This window comes from Balaenoptera acutorostrata, chromosome 3 (genome assembly GCF_949987535.1).
Source record: "Balaenoptera acutorostrata chromosome 3, mBalAcu1.1, whole genome shotgun sequence".
Taxonomy (NCBI): Eukaryota; Metazoa; Chordata; class Mammalia; order Artiodactyla; family Balaenopteridae; genus Balaenoptera; species Balaenoptera acutorostrata.
Window position 1 is genome coordinate 44100999 of NC_080066.1, and position 20962 is coordinate 44121960.

Sequence of the window (20962 nt, forward strand, 5' to 3'; positions counted from 1 at the left end):
TCAAAAAATTAAATATACAAAAGCATGTCAGGGTGACATGGTTTAGCATGGAGGCAAAGAATTCTATGCGTGTCAATAATCACTGAGGCTATCTCTGTATCAGAGCACTGAGCAGTAATGGCTGTTCAAATAATGTTAATATATTCAGTTTAATAAAATAGGTGGGTGATCTTTATTACCTGCAGCTAAGTGGGAATGCAGATGGCAGAGACTGACATCAGTGATAAACAGATACTTCTGAACAATGCCTGGAGCTAAGGGACTGCTACCCTTAGTTCTTTATGTGGGAGAGAAGGTGCATTCAGACATCCCAGCCCTGTCACTGTGTGACCTTGGACAAATTTTAAATCTTCTGGCTCTCTGTAGGGGATTATCAGGTCTATCATGCTGAGTGCTATGAAGATTAAATTAAAATATTTGTAAAGAGCCTGAGGCATAGAAGGCACTTAATGCATGATAGTTTTTATTACTATAGCAATGATAAAGAAATCATTCATATATATTAATAAGTAAATACTATCTATTTGTATTTATGATGTATTTACATAACAACAAATAATACATGATGAATGCATAATAGTTTTTATAGATAATCTGATGTTTTGAGGTCTAGACATTTCGGTATCTTGGCATTGCCAACATCTATCTGCACATGGTACTAAATCACTTCTATCAGAAAAAACACACATCAGTGAGGCAGTCATACAGCCAAGACATGGTTAAGGGCATCAGTGGCTCTCTCTCTCTCCTTTAACTCTTGGACCTCTTATAGCTTCATCTTCAGACAGAACTAGGTTAGTATCTTGGCTTTGGGGCTTACTAACTGTGGCCTTGTTACCTTGGTTAAATAACTGTGGCTTGTAGAGAAGCAAGTTACTCTATCTCTTTAAGCCTCAGCTTCTTCACTTGTAAAATGGGATAGTAATAATTCCTATTTCTCAGGGTTATTGTTTAACAAACATTATTAAATAAAAATTAAATGCATGCATTGAATACATATTAAAAATATTATTGGTTAAAATCATGTCTGTGAAATACTTACCTCAGGGTTGGCATATAATAAGAACTCTATGAATGTTGACTGCTTTTTTCATTATTAATTATTACTACCACCCTTGGGATGGCTTTGGATGAAGATCTTATTATCACCCTGATAATCTTGGTCCTAAGTTGGCACTGCTCTCAAGGGTAATTCATCTATTGGATTTCCAGTAGTTTTATGTTAACTTTTAAAAGTTGAAAAAATAAATTCAACTTTGAAATTCCTTTTCAATAAGGAATAAGCAGCTTTTACTTTTTTTTAAAAAAAGTTCAAACAGTATAATCATTTTAGTCACAGTTATTGCATGGAAAGTGAATATTATCAATAAAAAGAAATTATAAACTCATTTTTTGTTGCAATTACAAACTCATCTTTTTTTTTTATCCTTTCATACTTTCACATTGGTGAAAGGAACATGTCTTGGTTTATCCCAAATGTTATTTCAAATATTCTGGATTACTGCTTTTCATTTTATTTTATTGTCTGTTTTAGAATAGACCTCACCTGCTTGAGCCCAGTGCTCGCTGTGGAAATCATCTAGCCTTGCTCCTGTGACACGTGACTTCTGAAGAGGTTGTGTGTACTGTATAAAAGATGGGACTTGTCTCAATTGGGATAAACTTTCATTTTTTGCTGTCTGAGCAAATAAAGGTGAGACAGCAGGAAAAGCAGAGTTGTAGGTGGCAATAACTCTAAACTGGTTTGCTTTGGGGCTTAGACCTGGACCATCTTCTCTATTAATGCCAACTTGCTAAGAGATTTCACCCTGTCTGCTGGTTTCAAATACCATTAATGTACTGATGACTGTAAAATTTATATCCACAGCCCAGATCTCACCCCTGAGGCGATTCTCATCCATTGAACTGCCTACTTGACATCTCCATGTGACTGTCTAATAGGAAATCTAAACTTCACACATGCAAAACCACACTCCTGATTCCAGACCATGACCTTCACTAGGCCTATGCTCCTCTAGCTCAGTAAGTGGCCCCAGAGCAGTGATGAAGAACTGTCTGGTCTTTGTCTCCATTCCTGGGAGGGACTCTCTACCCTTGCAATCTCCCAAGTGATAGGAATGTCTTTGTTAATCATGGTGGGCCCCTTAGACCACACCTGAGTTTATGCTAATGAGATGACTCTGGACAGGAGCTGGCCATGCCAGGAAGGCCAGCCATGTGATTTGAGGGTTGGAACCTTGAGCCATTTGATATCAGCCCAACCTCTGGAGATGGGGGAGCTGGAAATTAAATTCTGTTCTGTGGCCAATGATTCAATTGATCATGCCTATATAATGAAAACACAGTAAAAATTCTGGGCCCTAGGGCTTGGGTGAGCTTCCTGATTTGTGATACACATTGATGTGCCAAGAGGGTGACACGTCCTGAGGACATGGAAACTTCACGTTTGGGATTCTCCCAGACCTCACCTTATGTGTCTCTTCATTTGGCTGGTCTTAATTTGTATCCTATATAATAAAATTGTTAAGGATAATATTTTCCTGAGTTCTGTGAGTTGTTCTAGCAAATTATTGAACCTGAACCATAATGGAACGCTCAAATAGGCAGCCAGTTGGTTAGAAGTGCAGGTGGCCTGAGAACCCGGGAGCCTGTGGTTGGTGTCTGAAGTGAAAGGAGTCTCGTGGAGGACTGTGCCTTAAACCTGTGAAGTCTGAACTAACTCCAGGTAGTTAACCCAAGCCCATCCACTTCTTCCCGTCTCTACTGCCCCCTCCCCAATCTAAGCCACCATCACTTCTCATCCAAACAGCTGTGATGGTCTCTACATTGGTCATCCTTCCACTCTTGCCCCTACTGTCTACTCTCCATTCTCCTCCACTCTGTAATCAGGGTGATCTTATAGAAATGTGAATCACTTAATGACATGCCCCTGAAAAATGCTCCTATACCTAGAATAAATGCTCCTCACACCTAGAATAAAGTTCACATTCCTTCCCAAGGCATACAAGGTCCTGCACAGACTGGCACCTGTGTATTTATCCAACCTCAATTCCCCTTATTCACTGTGCATCAGTCACACTGGCTTCCTTTCTGATCCTTTACCACGGTGATAATCTAATTGCACTTTAAAATCAGCTGGAGCACTTAAAAAATACCTAGCACTTGAGTGAAGCCTGGGCATCTGTATTTTTAGAAAGCTCTCCAGGGTAATCAAAGGGGCAGCCAAGGTTGAAGACCAGAGCGTTAACACATCGAGCTCTTTTCTGCCTTTAGACCCTTATCCTTGTTGTCCCATCCGCCTGGAGTGCTCTTGAAATTGCGAGGTCTCCGTTCCGACATCACCTCCTCAGAGAAGTCTACTCTGACATTCTACCTAAGGTGACCCCCGATGTTTTCCTCTTTCTCATCCCTTTATTTACTTTCTAGTACTTATTGTAATTTGTAAGTATCTTGCTTATTTAGGTTTACTTGTATCTGCTTCCCCCAGTAGAATGTAAGTACCATGAGAACAGGATTTTATTTGTTGCTGTATTCTCACTGCCTAGCACAATGCTTGACATATATAGATGCTCACTGAATACTTTTTAAGTGTTTCTTAAATAATTGAATGACTGAAAAAACTAGCTAATGTTCCACATGGAAAAATAGTACTCAATGAATTTAATGGCTTTTTTTGTCCTTCTGTATGTAGTTTATCTGTATCTAGACCTATATCTCTATTTCTACATGTCTGTAGACACATATATATGAATATTCATGTAAATACACATTCACACACATATACATATATACATACACATACTATGTGTGTATTATATATATATATATATATATTTTTTTTTTTCCTAGAAAAAATGGTTCTCTAAAAAATATTTGCCCAACAGTGTGAAAATGCGAAGTAGATGAATCCCAGGAGCCCTAAATAGGAGGGGAACATTATTTGGCTGTCAGATTGGAGACTGCTCAGGTTGAGGTTTTGGGCTCAAAGCCTTCATGGAACATTCCCTTTGTCTGACGAATTTCTGGTCGTCTCTCAGGCCCCAGCTTTGGTGTCACTGCCTCGCCCCATAGTGGAGTGCCCTGCTGACAACCACTGCAGAGGATTTGACATGCCTGTTTATTTGTCCCATCTCTCAGGGACTATGTCCTGTCTCCATTTCTCTGAGCACCTAGAACATTGTCTGGCATATAGCTGGAGCTCAGGATGGGCATTGGATGTACTTGAGCCCAGGGCAGTAGCAGGAGGGGTTTCAGATACATTCAGCTGGGCTCAGACCCCAGCTGCCTCCTTCACTGCTTCATCACCCTGGACAGAGCCTCAGTCACTTCATTTAGAACATGGGGAAAACAGTATCTGCCTTCAAGTCTGTGGGACCAAATGGAGACTCTACGGGGAAATGCTTTTTAAAGGCTCTGGTTGTCAAATTTTAAATTAAATTAAATTAAATTAAATTTGTTGGGTCCCCTAATATTTTTTCAAAGCAGAGACATGATACCTGGCCGATCATTTTATTTTATTTTATTATTTTTTAAATTTTTGGCCGTGCTGCGTGGCTTGTGGGATCTTAGTTCCCCGACCAGGGGTAGAACACACGCCCCTTGTAGCATAAGCGCGTGGAGTCTTAACCACTGGGCCACCAGGGAAGTCCCCTAGCTGACCATTTTTAGACCCTGGGGACTCATCAGGGAGCACGGCTGTGCCCGCTCTGCACCTGCCCCTCCACGGTTCTTTCACTCAATAGCATTTCCCTAAGTTTCTTGACTAGTCAGCAGGGCTCTGAGGTAGTGCAGATTCTGTGAAGACCAAGCTCCCCTCTGGGTGGATGGCTTTGTGGAGACCTTGAGGACAGGTTAGCGTCTGTGACAAGTCAACAGAAAATACATGCTGGGTTCTTCAGGTCACTTTTCGTCCCTGATCATTAAACTACGGCATGCACAGGAAAACTGTGAATCTGAATATTAAATGTGAGGAACTGACAGTGGCTTCCTTGATGAATAATTCTCAATCTGATTCTCAGGGTCACGGAACTTACTGGGAAGCCCTCACTGCTTGATTGATGAGGCTTTTGCCAAGGCTTTCTTTTTTTAAATCTTTGACATATTTAGCTTGCTTACAACCCAGGGGCTTCAGGCACAGGCAGTTCTACTCTCTTCTAGGAAAATGGACCTCTTTCAATGAAATAAATTTGTTTCTGAAGGCTCATTTTGTTGTTCTCTCTCTCTCTCTTTCTGTGCTCTCTAACCGAATGCAAGAAGCCTTCAGTAAGGTAGGCCCTCTATCTGCAAATCTGAAACTATGGGACATGAGGTGTGCTCAGAAAATTGAATAGAAAAACTCATGCTATGTGGGATTACCTATCTGTGGAATATACCATAGGATTGTTTGTTTGTAAACATTTAAGCAAACAGTTGGAGGACACCCCAAGCTCTATCCAAGGGGGAAAAACACAGGCTCTACAGTTGGAAAGAATCCATTCCAAATCTTGGCTCCATAATTTACTACTTGTGTAATCTTGGGCAACTTTCTTAAATTCTCTAAATCTTAGTTTCCTTATTTTCAGATTTTGTGTGCAAATGAATATAGCAGAGAATTTATTATAACAGTTAAATGAGGTGTTGTATCCAAAGCCTCTTGGATAGTGCTCACACATCACAGGCACTGAGCACAAGGTTATTATTAACATGGCCCTCTTCATTATCAAGGTTGTTAGGGCACAGTTTCAAGGAGGTAGGACAACTGGATGTCACTGCTATTTTGAAAAAGAATTGTCAACATTTATAGGAGCACTTGTCTAAATGCTGTTCTATATGTATTAACTCAACAACACTGTGAGGTAGGTACTATTCTCATCTCTATTTTATGGATTAGGAAATTAAGGCACAAACACAAAGTCACACAGCTAAACAGTGGTGGAAATGGGATGCCACCTTAGGGGGTCTAGATCTAGATCTAGAACTTGTGCACTGAGCCACTGACTGTGTCAGCCTCCTACCAGGGCATAAATCCAGTCAACTTGGTTCATTATATTAAGAAAGAGAAGGGAAATGGTAAATCTAGAAATCAGGGCAGAATAAAGTGATTCATATTGCTGAAGGAAAGGAGGCACGGAAGCCAATCAAACATTTTCATTTTGGCTTAATGTTTTATCAGAAATATGCATAGAATTATATGCATAGAATTTTTCATTTTCCATAGTTAGCACTGAGTATAATATAATACAATATAAATAATGTAATAAATATAATATAATATAATACATATAACAAATATAATATGTGTGCATATATAATATATATATATATATTTTTATTATGAAACAGTGGGTAGTTTAGAATAAATATGTCTGGTGCTTTTATGGTGTAGTTTTTTGTTTTTTTTAAAAAATTATTTATTTATTTATTTATGGCTGTGTTGGGTCTTCGTTTCTGTGCGAGGGCTTTCTCTAGTTGTGGCAAGCGGGGGCCACTCTTCATTGCGGCGCGCGGGCCTCTCATTGTCGCAGCCTCTCTTGTTGCGGAGCACAGGCTCCAGTCGTGCAGGCTCAGTAATTGTGGCTCACGGGCCCAGTTGCTCCGCGGCATGTGGGATCTTCCCAGACCAGGGCTCGAACCCGTGTTCCCTGCATTGGCAAGCAGATTCTCAACGACTGCGCCACCAGGGAAGCCCCTGCCATCTTGATTAATCCCCTTAAGTGTCTTTATAAATCTATAGTTTCCCTTTCCCTTTTTTTTTCTTTTGTGTGACCATTAAGAAAAAAAAATTATGTAGTCAAATTGATCCATTCTTGCCTTACTGCTTCTGGATTCTGTGTCATGGTTAGGGAAGATTTCCCCAGTCTCAAATTAGATACATTCACACACGTTTTCTTCTGCATGTTTTCATACTTTATATTTAAACCTCTGACCCATTTGGAATTTATTCTAGCATAGGGTGTGAAGAATGGATCTAATTTTGTATTTTTCCAGATGACTGTCCAAATTTCCCAGCACCATTTATAAAATGTCAACTCCCACAATTCTCTTTTTAATTTTCTCAAGGGAGAGAAATGTTTTAATTTGGTCAAGGGAGACAAATTCTCAAGGGAGACAAATTTTTAAATTTGGTCAAGGGAATGTAGTAGTGTGAGAGAGATGGACAAATATTATTCAGACATTATAACAAATAAAGCAGTCCATGTGTACAGATGCAGAAAAATGTCTTTCATATACTAGTAAATTAAAAAATGATGTAGAGGTGAATACATTATGAATCAGGGACTTCCCTGGTAGTCCAGTGTGTAAGACTCCACGCTCCCATTGCAGGGGCCCCGGGTTCAATCCCTGGTCAGGGAACTAGATCCCTCATGCATGCCACAACTAAGAAGAAGTCTGCATGCTGCAACTAAGAAGAAGTCCGCACGCTCCAACTAAGAAAAAGTACTAACGCTGCAACGATCCCGCATGCTGCAACTAAGATCCGGCGCAGCCAAAATAAATAAATAAATATTAAAAAAACATTATGAATCAACATTTGTTTAAAAATTATATATATATGAAAATATCTGGAAGGATATTCTTCAAACTGTCAATAATGGTTAAGTGGTTACCTCTAGATGTGGGATAGAGGGGATTGAGTTTTAATTTTTATCTTTGTATACTTTAGTATCTATTTTTTGTTTTACAATGAGCACATATTATATTGGCTCAAAAAATTGAAATCTGGGGACTTCTCTGGTGGTCCAGTGGTTAAGACTGCGCTTGCAATGCAGGGGTTGCAGGTTTGATCCCTGGTTGGGTAACTAAGATCCCACATCCCATATGCTGCACAGGGAGGCCAAAAAAAAAAAAAAAAAAAAAGTTGAAGTTTAAAAAAATTGAAATCTGAAATAATAGGTCATTAACATATCATGAACTGCGTTCAACAAACGTTTATTGAGTTCCACTGTGTGCTAGGTTTGCTTGTATGCTCTGTGTATTTTTCTCAATGCTGCACTTTCAAATCATCCACCTTCTCTGTTTCTCAGTTTCCTACTCTCTGAAAAAAGAAAGCATCAGAATGTACCTAGAATGGACAATTAGGAGACCTGGATTCTTGTCCTCACCCCTCTGGGCTAGCTTGTGAATTGGGTTAGGGTATGGCTTCTCTGACCCTCAGCTTCTGCACCTGTTAAATGGGGGTTTGGATCAGGTCCTCTCTGCATTGTGTTGTCCCTCTCTAGAATTCTGTGGTCTGACAATATTTCCATGTACTCTGCATTCATCATGTGACCAGTCCCATTCTAGCCAGGCTGGCCAATTCCATCAGTCCCTGACAATCCAGCCTGACTGGAAAGTATTATTCAGTGAACATTTACTCTGTCTGGTTATGCACATTCTGCAGACCAGGATAGTGATTTATTTAATTTATATTTAATTATTATCATAGTTGGAAAATGGCAAGAAAATTTTGAGGAGGGGAATTAAAAAGGGATTACATAAGCCCCCTGAGTAATAAGGTTTTTTTTTTTGTTGGATAGTGAAGTTATTCTGTTTCCTTCAATACCTTTTTTTGGATAATAAGTTTTTAATATAGCCTTTTTTTTAGTTTTATGAGTACAGTATGATTATGTTATAAATGCATTCAACTTAAACAAATACAGCTAAATGCATGTGATTCTAGTGCTTATTTTGCATACAGCATGGACTTTATATGCAAGTTGACTTCCTCATCTGGTACTTAGCTGAAGAAATAGCTATCTAGGCAAGTCCCCTCTTGTTGGACATTAAGATGATTTCCAGTGTTTTGCTGTTGCAAATAATGTTACAATGACCTGCCTTGTGAAATCTCTCTGAATGTCTCTGAATTGAAAACAGACTCTTAAAAGAATGTCAAGCAATCACAAAATAAGTGCTGTGAACATTATTGTCTGGGTTTTGCCCTAGCTTTCCAAGATTATCAGCAGCCCATAAAGCAGCTGAGGCCTCAGCTGCATAGCAGATGGGCAAAGCCCACAGGGGCTGAATGTGGACTTAATACACCGGATGGAGGAAGAAAGGCAGACACAGGAGTTTAAGATTGCCATGGAAACATGCTTCCTGGCTAAATATACATCTTGGTGTCTGACCCATGTCTCAGAGTCTATGATGACCTGTATATGTGGAGTGAGGTCCCGCTTTGAGCTCAGCAGTTTCCGAGGAGATGCTGCAGTCCCCAGCAGCCTTTGCCCTCTCCCTGATGACTCAGGAAGACCAGTTGGAGTTGTCCTCACACATGAACAGAAAAGCCATGAAATATTAATGATTTGTTACTGACTCTGTGGCAAACTCTTGGAGAACATCACCTTCCAAATCAATAAGCTTTTCATCATGCGTAAGAGTGCCCCGAAGTCACACTTATCATTATCCTTTTGGTTACAGGGTGGGAGGCCTAGGAGCACAGACCAGAGGAAGATGCCAACCTGGGAGGGTCATAGTCCCTTTTCTCAATGTTTTTATTGCAGAACAAGTTCAATCAGTGCCAAAGAAGAGGATCGTGTTACTCATCAAACAACTCAAGACTTGGAGAAGCCCGATGGGTCACTGATTTTTCCACATACAAATGTTAGGAAAAGGGAGGTGGTAGAATTTTAACATATTTTATCTTTGTTTACGCACACTCATTACAGTAAATTTGGAGAGTGCAGAAAGATATTAAAATTATTCAATAAAAAGTTTTTCCCATTTCCACTCCACAGTGGGGTGGAAAGTTCACAGTGTTTCCATATATCCTCTGCCCCTTCAACATGCAGAGCCTCCCCTATTATCAACATCCCCCACCAGAGTGGTACATTTGTTACAGTCAATAATTTACACTGACACATCACTAAAACCCAAAGTCTAGTTTACCTTAGGGTTTACTCTTGGTGTTGTATATTCTATGGGTTTGGACAAATGTATAAAGACATGCATCTACCGTACACCTATCATGCAGATTAGTTTCACTGCCTTAAAAATCCTCTGTGCTTTGTCTACTCATCCCTTAATCTTAATTTACATGTGTCTTTATATTTAAAGTGGGTTTCTTGTAGACAACATATAGTTAAATCTTTTTTATTTTGGCCGCACTACGTGGCTTGCGGGATCTTAGCTCCCTGACCAGGGATGGAACCTGGCCCCTGGCAGTGGAAGCGCGGAGTCTTAACCACTGAACCGCCAGAGAATTCCCTTAAGCCTTGTTTTTTGATCCACTCTGTCAAAGTCTATCTTTTAATTGGTGTGTTTACACCATTGACATTTAAAGTGATTATTGATATAGTTGGATTAATATCTACCATATTTGTTTCTATCTTCTATTCCTTGCCCTTGTTCTTTATTCCTATTTTTGTCTTCCACTCTTTTTCTGTTATTTGTGGTTTTAATTGAGCATTTTATATGATTCCATTTTCTCTCCTTTCTTAGCATATCAATTAGATTTCTTCATTTTTTTTTTTTTAATGGTTGCCCTGGATAGAATTTGCAATGTACATTTACAGATAATGCAAGTCTACTTTCAAATGACACTATACTGCTTCGCAGGTAGTGCAAGTACCTTATAAAAACAAAATATTCCTAATTCCTTCCTCCTGTCCCTTGCTTGTATCTTATATTACTGCTGTCATTTATCTCACTCATACAGAAGCATATGGAAGTATATATGCTTATATATACAATTGCATATGCTTATATTGTATGCATAATAAACATACATAATCAAGTACATTGTTGCTATTGTTATTTGTAACAAACTATTATCTGTGAAATCAGTTAAGAATAAGAAAAGTAAAAGTTTTTATTTACCTGCATGTATTACTTCTCTAACGTTCTTCCTTTCTTTATGTGGATCTGAGTTTCTGACCCATATCGATTTCCTTCTGTTGGAGGAGGTCATCCAGAGGATGTGACCACTGGATGATGTGTGAACAAGACCAGGGAAATGGGAGGCTCTTCACCCCACCCCTATCCTTGGCATGTATGCTCTGCCCACGGTTCCCACAGTGGGAGCCATTTTCAAGGATGTAGCTTTGAGAGTGATCTGTTGCTGAGACCATCGGGACAGTATGCGTGACCGAACCCTGTTCAGGCTTCTATATAAACTTTAAGATTCTGGCGGGTGTGGAGATGAACTTCTCTTGCGGTGCCCAAGACAAGCCTCAGACAAGCCTCAAGATAAATTTGTTACCGAGTTAGGTAGCGTGGACCCCTACCTGAGCCCTAGCTGGCCTCAGAGGGGAAGATTCTTTTTCCATTCAAGTTCGTGCAGCCAAAACCGAAACCAAAGCTGAGATGGAAACAAGGCAACCTTTATTCAATGGCCAGATGGAGAAGCAGGAACTTAGTTCGCAAATCAACTTCTCGCCCAAGGGGATGATTCAGGCAAGATCTTAAGGGCAAGGTTAATGCGGGGGAGGCATCTGCATTGGTTTTCCGGGAATAGGCGGGATTCTTCCTGGAACTGGGCTGCCACCTCCTTTCTGCCCTTGTACGGTTGTTGGCATTTGGGTGGGAAGCGGGGTCGAACCATTCTGATGCGGATGGCTGAGATGCTAGTATTATAATGAGATGGTAATGAGCTGCAGGGTGGCTTTGTCTTGCTTGTGAAGCTGAACCAGCTTGCCGCAGTTTTCCTGTGGATGGACTCTTGTTCCTGCGCTCTGAACACAGCTAGAGGATATGGTTAGTTGTGGTTTTCTGCCAGTTTACCTGGAGGGAGGGGCCGGGGTACGGTTCTGGGGCCACAGCCTTGGTACCAAGTTCCCGTGCTTGTTAAACCTACCACCTACCAGGCTGGAGTGTCTGCCTCTTCCTTCCGTCTCTCCTCGCCCTCTGTGTCTGGGGGCCCCTTTCAGATTTCACCCGGGGAAGCTCCAGGTTGTTGGTTTTGAACCAACACCTTCTCTCTGAAAAAACTTCTTTTAACATTTCAAAGCAAGACTGCTGGCAACACATTCTCTCAATTTTTTGTTTGCCTTAGAAAGTATTTTTGGTAATTCCCTGGTGGTCCAGTGGTTAAGACAACGAGCTCTCACTGTTGAGGACCCGAGTTTGATCCTTGGTCGGGGAACCTTGGTCGGGGAACTAAGGTCCCACGAGCCGTGCGGTGTGGCCAAAAAAAGAAAAAGAAAAAGGTATTCTTCACTTTTGAAGGATAACTTCTTAGAATACAGAATCCTAGGTTGGCATTCATTTTTTTCTCTCAACACTTCAACATTTGAAGTGTTGAGAGAAAAAAATGCTCTTCTTGCTTGCATCATGGTTTCTGAGGAAAAGGTGGATGTAATTTTTATCTTTGCTCCTCTAGAGGGAAGGCATTTTTTCCCTTTGGCTCCTTTTAAGATTTTTATGTTTGATTTTGTTCAGTTGGAATATTATATGCCTAATAACCCCCCCTACCCCGCCGTTATCCTGTCTGTTCTGTAAGCTTCCTGTATCTGCTATTTGGTAGCTGTCATTAATTTAGGGAAATTCTCAGTCATTATGGTACCAAGTCCAGGTTTGCTCTGCTCACTGCCCGACAGGCCAGTATATTGGGGGATGAGTTGGAGCAAGGAATGATGACTTTATTCAGAAAGCCAGCAGGCCGAGAAGATGGTAGACGACTGTCTCAAAGAACCATCTTCCCCCAGTCAGAATTCGGGCTCCTTTTATACAGAGGAAGGGGAGGGGGAGGGGCCCACCGCAATGTCGCCCATTGGTGGGAGCAGGACCGCTAACAGCCAATCCCAAACGGCCTGCGCTAAGGGCCAAATGCGCCTGCCCCACCCCTATTACAATCATTGCTTTGAATATTTCTTCTGTTCCTTTCTCGCTTCTCTTCTTGGTATTCCCATTACTTGGATGTTATACCTTTTGTAGTTGTCCCACAGTTCTTGGATCTTCTGTTCCGTTTTTTGTCTTTTTTCTCTTTGCCTTTCAGTTTTGGAAGTCTCTATCCTCACTCTCAGAGATTCCTTCCTCAGTCCTGTCCAGTCTACTAGTGAGCCTATCAAAGGCATTCTTTATTTTTATTACAGTGTTCTTGATTTTTAGCATTTCTTTTTGATTCTTTCTTAGAATTTCCATCTCTCTGCTTACATGATCCATTCGTCTTGCACGTTGTCTACTTTTTTCCATTAGAGCCCTTATCATGTTAATCATAACTGTTTTAAATTCAAGATCTGCTAATTTCAACATCCCTGCAATGTATGAGTGTGGTTCTGATGCTTGCTCTGTCTCTTCAAACTGCTTTTTGCCTTTTAGTATGCCTTGTAATTTTTTGTTGAAAGCTGGACATGATATACTGGGTAGAAGGAACGCCAGTAAAGAGACCTTTGGTGATGTGGTGGTGAGGTGTAGGGGTAGGGGAGGTGTTCTGTGGTCCTGTGATTAGGTCTCCGGCTTTCTGTGAGGCTGTGCTCCTTGGCTGTGAACTTCGCAAGTGCCTCTCAGTCCCAGCCCCCTTAAGTGGGGGTGGGGGGCTTAGGAGGGACTGGGGGGAACTAGAGTTGGGTGTTTCCCTTCCCCTGGGCTAGTTAGGCTCTGACAAAAACCCAATAGGTTCGGCTCTGGCAAAGTAGTTTCTCTTGAGGGCAGGCCTTGTTAAGAAGAATAGAATGCTCTGGCATTTTTCAAAACAGCCACTTTCCCCCTCCCCCTACAGGAAGCATGAGTGGATTTTTCTCTGATCTTCACTGTGAGAACCTGGTCAAGCCTCTGGAGGCAAAACTCACAACAATGTGGGGACCCCCTAAGGCTGGGTCCCCCTGGAGTTTTTATCTCACAGATGGGTCCACACTGAGCCTCCAGCAATTCATCAATTATAGTTCAGGTTTTCCAGCCCCAGCACTAGTTCCTGTGGAGGTTTCTACTCAAGCGTTTCTGCTTCAGTAAATTGTGATTCTCTGTATCTGCATGTCTCTCCAATGCTGGGAGCAGCAATTTGTCCTGTGATCTCACTTCTTTTATGAATCTAAGAAGAGTTGTTAATTTTTCAGTTTGTTCAGCTTTTCACCTGTTAGAATGGAGTGGTGACTTCCAAACTCCTTATATGCTGGACCAGAAACTGGAAGTCTCAGAAATGTATTTTTAAAGTGTCTGTAGACATCCTTACAAGATGTGAACATTGTTAACAATCTTGATGAACTTCCATATATATGCATATAGATACATATTGTGTATGCATATCATTTCTACATACATATACAATATATACTACTGCTTTCACAGAATTTTACTGAAGTTTGTACAGCTTTGTATTTAGATTTCCTACTTCATTCTTATTTGTATTTTTCTATGTCATTAAATAATCTCGTTAACAGGAGTTAACATTCAATTATCTAGGTGTAACTAAAAGATGAGGCATGGTAGAATACTCATCTGTGACATCAAGGAAAGTTGGCTATGAAAAAAGGGTCAATTATCCATGAAATTTTAAGATGACATAAAATTTTTTTAGTTCAGTTAAATAGTACATATTGAATACTCCGGCCCTGTCATCTGCATTGAGGATACAGACATGAAGAGAACATAGAGTTTGAGTTGAGGGGCATATACCTAGTTAAGGAGAAGACTGAAAAAGAGAGAATGATAATAAAAATGGTAAGTGACTGCATATACATGTGTATATGTGGTATCCAGATGGACAGGATATTTGGGGATGAAAGGACAAGCACTTCACCCAGCTTGGGTGGCTTCCTTAAGTTGGGAACACACAAGCTGAGTTTTTTTGAAATTTTATTTATTTATTTATTTATTTATGGCTGTGTTGGGTCTTCGTTTCTGTGTGAGGGCTTTCTCTAGTTGTGGCAAGTGGGGGCCACTCTTCATCACGCTGTGTGGGCCTCTCACTATCGCGGCCTCTCTTGTTGAGGAGCACAGGCTCCAGACGTGCAGGCTCAGTAGTTGTGGCTCACGGGCCTAGTTGCTCCGTGGCATGTGGGATCTTCCCAGACCAGGGCTCGAACCCGTGTCCCCTGCATTGGCAGGCAGATTCTCAACCACTGCGCCACCAGGGAAGCCCACGAGCTGAGTTTTTAATGATGATAAGAGTTCAGCCAGATGAAGGGAGTCTTAATAGAGGTAACAGCTGGGCAGAGCTGGAGGCATGGAACCAGGCATGGTACTGGATGGCAGTACCATGAAGATTGACAGGGCACTGACAGACGAAGAGTTAAGAACTGGGTTAGTAGGAGTTATTATTTTCATTTTGGTCTCAAAGTCTTGCGTTTTCCTGAAAAGAGAATAGAAACTCATAGTTATAATTCCATGTAAAGCATAGTTCACTGCCTGTCAGTCCCTGGTGAAGCCAAGCTTTACCAATCAGACTATGGTCCAGGAATCCTCTTTTAGAAGGTATGGGACAAGGGTCAGTTTTTACAGGATTCTCATGAAACGTAGAATTTAAAATGAAAGTTTTGTACTTGAAGAAGAAAAATTTCATTTATCTGAAAAATTTACTTACTTCCTTAGAAACAGAGCTTTCATTTTTTTTAAAATTAGAAAAATGTTGTAGAAAAGTAAATATTGAACATAACCTCAATATAGAAAAAGCCAGCATCTCTGCTTGAAACAAGGGTGTGTGTGTATGTGTGTGCGTGCGTGTGTGTGTACCAAAGCATCCAGAACTCAAGTGATTTAGCGTGTCCTTTGCCTGGAAGACTAGAACTACAGAGCACAGTTTACAAAGTATTGACTTAGAACAGAGAACTATGAGAGATGAAGGAACTTACAGATGATTTAATGAATTGTCCAAACACTTCATGTTAGAAATAAGAATTCTAAGAGTTGGCAAGGCATTGTAACTTTTTTTTTTCCCCAGGGAATGAGACCAAATGATGTGTCAGGCACTTCTAAAAATTCTGATGACTTAATTTCACCATATGCTTTCTTTTCCTCAGAAAGGAACTTGACATAATGGGACCATCTTGGGCCTCAATTCAGGAAATTTAATAAAATAACAAGTATGAAGTTTGTTATTTTTGGAGCACTTTCTGTATATCCTACACTGTGAAAGCATTTTCTATTCATTATCTTAAGTTTTAAAAAAATTGTGATAAAATACATATAACAAATTTTTCATCTTAACCACTTTTAAGTATACAGTTTAACAGCATTAGGTAATTCACATTGTTGTGCAACCATCACTACCATCCATCTCCAGAACTCTTTATCTTGCAAAACTGAAACTGGTACCCATTAAGGAACAACTCCCATTCCCCTCCTGCCAGCCCCTGGCAACCACCATTCCACTTTCTGTCTCTATGAACTTGACTACTCTTGGTACTTTATATAACTGGAATTATACAGTATTTGTCCTTTAGCGACTGGCTTATTCCACTTAACATAATATCCTCCAAGTTCATCCATGTTGCAGCATGTATCAGAATTCCCTTCTTTTTAAGGCTGGATAATATTCCATTGTATGTATATACCACCTTTTGCTTATCCATTCATCTGTCAATGAACGCTTGGGTTGCTTCCTGCTCTTGGCTATTGTGAATAATGTTGCTGTAAACATGTGTTTAAAAACATCTAAGTCCCTGTTTCTAAGTTTTTAGGCATATACTCATAAATGGAATTTCTGGATCAAATGGTAATTCTATTTTTAATTTTTTAGAGAACAACCTTACTGTTTTTCATAGCAGCAGCACTGTTTTACATTTTCACCAATAGTGCACAGCAGTTCCAGCTTCTCTACATCCTTGCCAATGCTTGGTATTTTGTTTCATTTTTAAAATAATAGCCATCCTAATGGGTGTGATGTGGTATCTTATTGTGGTTTTGATTTGCACTTCTCTAGTGATTAGTGATGTTGAGCACCTTTTCATGTGCTTTCTGACATTTTTATGTTTTCTTTGGAGAAATACCAGTTCAAGTCCTTTGTCCGTTTTTCAATTGGGTTGCTTTTGTGGTTGTTGTTGTTGAGTTGTAAGGGTTCTTTATGTATTCTTGATACTAACCCTTTAGGAAATAGATCACTTGCAAATATTTTCTCCCATTCTCTGAGTTGCCTTTCCACTCTGTTGATTGTGTCCTTTGATGCACAGAAGCTTTTAATTTGATGTAGTCCAGTTAATCTTTTTTTTTTTTTGCTTTCGTTGCTTTGTTCTTTTTGTGACATATCCAGGAAATAAACGCCAAATCCAATATCATGAAACTTTTCCCCTCTGTTTTCTTACAATAGTTTTATAGGGTTCACTCTTATATTTAGGTCTTTACTCCATTTTGAGTTAATTTTTGTATACGGTGTAAGGTAAGGGTTGCACTTCATTTTTTTGCATGTAGATATCCGGTTTTCCCAACATCATTTGTTGAAGCCACGTGACTTTCTTAAAGCCACACAGCTAGATGATAGCAAAGATGGGACCAAACCCCAGTTCCCTGTTTCCAAGTTTTTAGGACTTCCCCTCTATTCTGTCAGTGCCCCATTGCCCACTGTTTTAGGTAACTGAGGTATTACTATCATCACACAGAGGTGTGATGGAGCTTACACTCTGAATACACTTGCAGTTTAAAGGAATAATTTGTTGCCCATAATATTTTTAAATAAAGAGATCAACCCCTGCTCCCTGCTCAAACGGTCATCCAGTTTCCCCCCTACTTCACCATTCTACTGAGTTCGGAAAGGAGGCAAAGAAAATCACAAAAATAGTCACTTGACATTTGTACTTTACTTCACATAATTATCCTTACTAAATCACAGGGCCCCTTAAGCACCAAGCATCTTTCCACAGGGAAAGAAAATAGGCTTGCTCAATGAGCTGTAAATATTTGAAAATATGAATTATGAAATGATTAATATGAGAGGTCCAAACTTAGCTAACTTAATTTCTATACTACATTCTATGTACTGAGACTCTCTTTGATCATGATTCTAGTTTGATTCATAGCTAAACTGTCTTCTATCTAATTTTCTTTGCAGGAGTTGGAACTTAATATATCTCAGAGGGAAAGATTTATGAGTAAAAATCATAAGAGTAAAAATATTTAAAAATCACTTTCAAAATGTGTTAAACAGGACAAATTTCATTCTGTGTAAGTCTGTGTAACTCTGTGTATATTAGGTCCCACAGAGTCCAGACTTTGCCTGATGTTGTATTTAAAGAAATATAACCCAGAAAGGAAAAGTAATTAGAATATTCCAATGTTATCAATCATATGCCTATTGATTAACACCAAAGTAGATTCAATTCATCACCCACATTTCTTTCAATCTATGGCTCTTTCACACTTTGCAACTGTCCTTCCAGCTGAATCAAATGTCCTCCCTAACACCTACCCAGTGACCTTTTATATTTTACTCCCTTCTCCATTTCCTTCTAGAATCCATTTTCTCCCTCAGGTATTTCCTTCTTCAAAGACTGTACTGCTTTGCACAATAAAGGCGATAGGAATGAACACCTCTCATCACCTCCACCCTCACCAATGATGGGCCACCATCATTCCGGCCCAAAGTGCTACATCAACATCTAAATGGTCTCCTTGCTTCCACCCCAGTCCCTTACAGAAACCAGATGATCCTTTAAAAATATATGTTGGTCTGGTCTTACCTTTCCTCCTCCCCTGAGTTTACTGTCTGTTTCCCCTACTAGACAGTACTCCTTGATGGTGAGGAATTTTGTCTGTTTCCCTGCTGTATCCCCAGGGAAGACAACAAAGATGACAGGTACATGAGAAGCACCCTAAATTTGTTGAATGAAAAACTGAGCTCATTAACAAACTTCTTACTTCTTTTGTAAATACTGGTTTTTTTTCGGTAGAGAATCCCCTCTGTAAAAGTTGGCATGATTTAGGCTTCATGTTACAGAAAAGACAGCTTGCTTTATTTCACATAAATGAGTAGCTTATGTACATTTTGAACATGGCCAATGTGGTACCAATAAGGCTTCACAACCAATGACGTGAACAAATCCTACACTCAAGGAAAACAAATTCTATATCTCTGGCTGCTTTCCTACCACTACCTGACATGTCACAATTCATAAATATATATATATATATATTTTTTCTAGTAATTTCCTTTTAATAAAGGGGGGATTAAGAAGAAAGAAGTTGCTTAAAAAATAAGGAAGTTAATGTGTTCCCATTACTGGAAATACAGAGGTAGCCAGATTCTAGCAGCTGGTTGATGGCCTTGAGCTTGCAGGTGCTTTTCATGTCTCTCTCTGACAACTGGTACTATGTGTGGACACCTCCTGTGCCCCACCTCATATCCTCTGAGTCCACCTTTAATCTAGCCATGGGTGCAGGAGTCAGTTCTGCCCAAGTGTATCAGCACCTTGCTTCAGCTGCACAGTGTATTTTTTACTTTCTGCTTTTCTGATACCAGATATGGGACTCTTCTGGGAACCAGCTTGTCCAACTAGAGGACCAGTGAATGATCCAGTCACAGAATCATCACTTCTTTTGTGAAGCCTCTGTGAGGCAGCTAAACCAACTGGAGGACCAGCTGGACACTTTTGCATACGCAAATGTGCAAGTGTGAAATTAACCTTCAATGCTCCAACCTTTGACCAACAGGAGATGGAAACTGGCAGATAAGCGTTTCACTCCTCCAATGCTTGGGTGACATTTCTCAGTCAAATTCTATACAATTCCTCAGAGCTTCCCAGCAGGACCAATGTCCAGCTGCCAACAACAGTGACTAGTTTAATACTGTGCCCTTGAATTTACTTTTCTATTTCATTCTTCAGAGTCTCCCTACTCTTGTTCCCTGGGCTCATTTACCAAAATAAACTACCTACGTGTAAACCCTTGCTTCAGGCTCTGCTTTCAGGGGAAAACCTAGGCTATGACAGCTGGCACCATAAAGGGCCCTGGAAACGAATCACTCAGGATGGATTCTATGACTGCATCATTCACTGGTCAGATGGCAGTGAGGACCCCATTGTTGGTAGAAAGTAGGATGGTGCTAGGCCTTGGCATGCAGTACCATTATGACTACTAAAACCTTCTATGATGGAGAATTGGGATGAAGAGCAGGTGGAAAGTGAAACACTGGCTTAAGTGAGGGAAACCTAGGTTAAGACAGCAAACTTTGTGTTCATGCTGGTCCTCTTCATGGTTGTAAAATGGCTGCTGATAGCAAACAGGGCTATTTGATGATTCCTCATTCATGTCCAGAAGAGAAAAAGTAATTTTTTCTTTAGTGTGATCTTATGGACCTCCTTGAGCCAATTTCTGTTGCAAAGAAATGCTGTTAGGCTTGAGTTTCTGGATGGATCATGGGCCAGGGCACTGGAATTATTTACTGGAATTACTGACTGGGTTTACTTAGGTCATTCATGGGCCACTTATGGGGTTCACATTTTTTCCAAATGTTTCCAAGGAAGATGGAAGTTCATCAAAGGGACCAGGAGAAGAAGGGTGTAGTGAATATTGTAGGTGATCCTCATCTTCCTTGGGAAACTTGTTTAACCTCTCTGTGTGTCAGTATTCTCATAAATAAGAAGGTACTTACTTTGAAGAGTTGTGAAGATTAAATAAGTTAGAACACCTAAGCGGCCTAGAATAGTGCCTGGCACATAATAGGCACTCAATAATATCAGCTATTGTTAATATTGTTGAACATATAAATGTGTGTATATACATTCACATATATATTAATATATTTAAAACACATTTTATATTTATCTATTTGTTATTGGATTTCACTTCCAGTCATCTCTGTGTTTCCAGTGCTTGAAGTGAATAAAGATCTGCTGAATGAATGAATGAACAAATAGAACATATGTCATATACATATCTGGAAGGGAGAGATTGCTATGGAGAGCTGGAGGAGGAAGTAAGGTGGTCTGGGCAGGTTTATTGGAAGAAGTGGAATCTCAGCAGGCACTTGAAGGATAAATTAGCTTTTTATAGGGTTGAGGATTAGAAACAATATTAGTATGAGGAATTGTGTGTGTAAAGATACAGAAGAGAAAATAAATACAAAATATTTGAGGGAACAGACCGATTTGGGTAGAATGGAAGGTGTGGCAATGGGCATGAGGAGGGATAAGACAGGACAGCT

At 40.1% G+C, this 20962-nt stretch overlaps 1 protein-coding gene across 2 annotated transcripts in view; it reads left to right on the forward strand.

Annotated features, from left to right (window-relative positions):
• Positions 1-3287: 3287 nt before the first annotated feature.
• Positions 3288-20962, forward strand: part of SV2B (synaptic vesicle glycoprotein 2B) — a 224408-nt gene continuing 206733 nt past the window's right edge. For both annotated transcript variants that reach the window (XM_057544560.1, XM_028164836.2), the window contains exon 1: positions 3288-3378. The gene's annotated coding sequence lies outside the window, so the exon portion shown is untranslated. The remainder of the gene's footprint in view (positions 3379-20962) is intronic.